The sequence below is a fragment of the Palaemon carinicauda genome, chromosome 2 (assembly GCF_036898095.1).
Source record: "Palaemon carinicauda isolate YSFRI2023 chromosome 2, ASM3689809v2, whole genome shotgun sequence".
Classification (NCBI taxonomy): domain Eukaryota; kingdom Metazoa; phylum Arthropoda; class Malacostraca; order Decapoda; family Palaemonidae; genus Palaemon; species Palaemon carinicauda.
The window spans coordinates 119,330,142-119,332,960 of NC_090726.1; positions in this window are offsets into that span (position 1 = coordinate 119,330,142).

The window sequence follows — 2,819 nt, forward strand, 5'->3', positions numbered from 1 at the left end:
GCGGTCTGCAAGGCTGAGCCTTTGCTTCCCCCTCCCATCCATGCTTTTTCTCTTTCTTACCAAGTACCCTGGATCTAGCTGCCGGCGACCTAGAGACGCCGGCAGCCGGCAGGACTGTGGTCCGCTGACAGATTGCACTGCCGCCGAATGTTATGGGTTGCCGATGGCCGGCGACCTAACGACAGCCGGCACATACCAGCCGGCTGCCGGCAACTATGTTAACTGCCGACAGCCGGTCGAACGTTTGTCTGACGACACATCACTAACCGCCGGCTGTCGGTGTGACCGCCGAATGTCGGCGCCCCCCCGGCTGCTGGCAGCATGCAACTGCCGGCGGTCTGCCGCCCACTACCTCTTGAAGGCAGTATACCTTCAAAAAACCCAGGAACTACCAGCGTATGACGGTAGGTACTACAGTATATGGCCGTGTAGTGGTCAGCAATGATTGAAATATTGATTATTCCGCAATAAATAAACCACTGTACGGTCTGTACGGTAGCCCATAAATTTCCAGCCTACAAGGTGCTTCATGGGCAGCCTATTGTGAGACCACTAGATAAAGAGAGCGATTCTCTCTTCTTTAAAAAGTTATCAATGATCACTTTATTCAATTCACAATATTGAACTCTCATAGACGGTGTTATGTTATACCTTTATATATCCTGAGGATAAAATATCTTCTATTAATAATTCTATCTTAGAATACCCGAGATGCAATATTGAGGGGGGTCATAGCAATTGGCTGGGCAGGAAACACATGTAAGTGTCTTTCCTCTTTCTTTTCTAGCTTACCTATCCTAAGCTAAAATATACATAACATTGTATGATGAATTGTGAGATAATTCACCGAATACTCATCCGCCTTTCCTTTCTTTACAGAAGGACTATCCCGAGTGCGGGAATCACTTCTGCAAGGTCCGCAGGAAGAACTTCTGCGGCCATGGTTTGTGCAGAACCCGCGCGCGCTGCGCGGCGACGAAGGGCTCTCCGAAGTATTGGGATCCCCAGGTATGTGACATTTGTTCCAATCTGGTTACTGAGGCTTTTGGTGATCAAAAGTCAACTGTGTTAAGGGATGCAGCAAGAGAGAAGCTGTTGAAATGGGTCAGGGGTTTTCAGAAGAATACCACTGGCCGATACATTCCTACTGAAAGAATGAGGGCTTGTCTTTTCCCTAGGGCATCTTCAGATGCAGTTATCCCTCAACCTCAGGCTGAGATCCCCCTCGTCCAGATTCCATTAGAATCTGATGTTTCGGATGCCATGAAGGACATCCAGCTAGAAGACAACATGTCATTAGTTTCCGAGTGTACGGAATGGGGTCTTCTAGCAGAAGAGCAGGATCAGGAGTCTGTCTTACCTGCTGAAGGCGACGATGAAGGAACCGAATTTACTTCGGTTTCATCGGCTCCGGTGGGTGAGCCTATCCCGTCGACCTCCTCTGCCCCCCAATTGGATACAATTAGTCATACGTTAACTTCTCTCCTGTCTATGTTTCAGGACATGAAGAAGGAGTCATCTGAGAAGGAAGCTACGCTTCGTTCTGAGATGCACCAACTCGTGACTTCCCGTTTAGCCCCCAAGAAGCTAAAGGTTAAGGAACTTCCCCCTTCTCGGACGTCAACCCTTGAAGGTATGCTGAACACATGCCTATGTCAGGAGGGAAGATCTTCCTCTCCAACAAGCTGGGTACAGTCCCAATAGAGGATATAGAGTTCTGGCCCAGCAAAGGGGCCTATCCTGACTGTTATGTCCGCTTAAGGATGGAACCTCCTTCGAAAGAGGAAACGGAGCCGAAAGAGGTCATCATACTGGACCTCCCCAAGGCCCAAGCCTTGTTCACTAAGACCTTGAAAGTGAGGGCCTTTGCTAGTTCCAAGGTACTGGCTCTTAGTCTCAGCAAGAAGCACCCATCCTTCATTGCTGCTTCTTCCCATGCCTTCCCCTTTATGGAAAAAGGGTTCAAGGCAGCCTTAAAGGCAGTCAAGGCAGGGAAACCTTGTCCCACACTCGAAGAGTGTAGGCCCTTTTCCCTTGCCCTACCATCAGACGATGCAGACTGGAAGGATTTTTATAACACCTTCTCAGTCGGGATGCCTCAAAGGAAGGGTGAGGAGACCACTCTCACCATCGGAAAGTCCAAGGAGCCTGGTCCTCCCTCTTCAAGACCTTCCACATCAACATTCTAGAAGCCATGGCAGTTTTTCTCTCACTGAATAAACTGAAACTTCGCTGCTCAACCCACATCCGACTGGTACTAGACAGCGAAGTAGTAATGAGATGCCTGAATCGACAAGGCTCGAGATCGCCTCAAATCAACCAAGGGATGTTGGCCATCTTCCAGCTGGCGGAAAAGAAGAGATGGCACTTATCAGCAGTTCACCTTCAAGAGTTCCGCAATGTGACGGCGGACGCTCTATCCAGGCTCACCCCGATAGAGTCGGAATGGTCCCTAGACGCAAGATCATTCTCCTTCACCTTACGCAAAGTCCCAGGACTGCAGATAGACCTCTTCGCAACGAGCAACAACAAGAAGCTACCCCGGTACGTAGCCCCATACGAGGATCCTCTAGTGCAGTGGTTCCCAAACTGGGGGGCGCGCCCCACTGGGGGGGCGTGAGGACGATACAAGGGGGGCGTGAAGTCATCTGCTTGAAATTACTTGTTTAATAGAATAATAAAATTTGCTAATGTTCAAACTTTTTTTCGCCCACTTTGAACCAAATGTTTCGTTTTTAGTTACTGGAATGTACTATTATTTGTTTGAGTGGCTTCCATTATTAAAATGTAATACAAACAGAAATCTATTTTCCTGTACA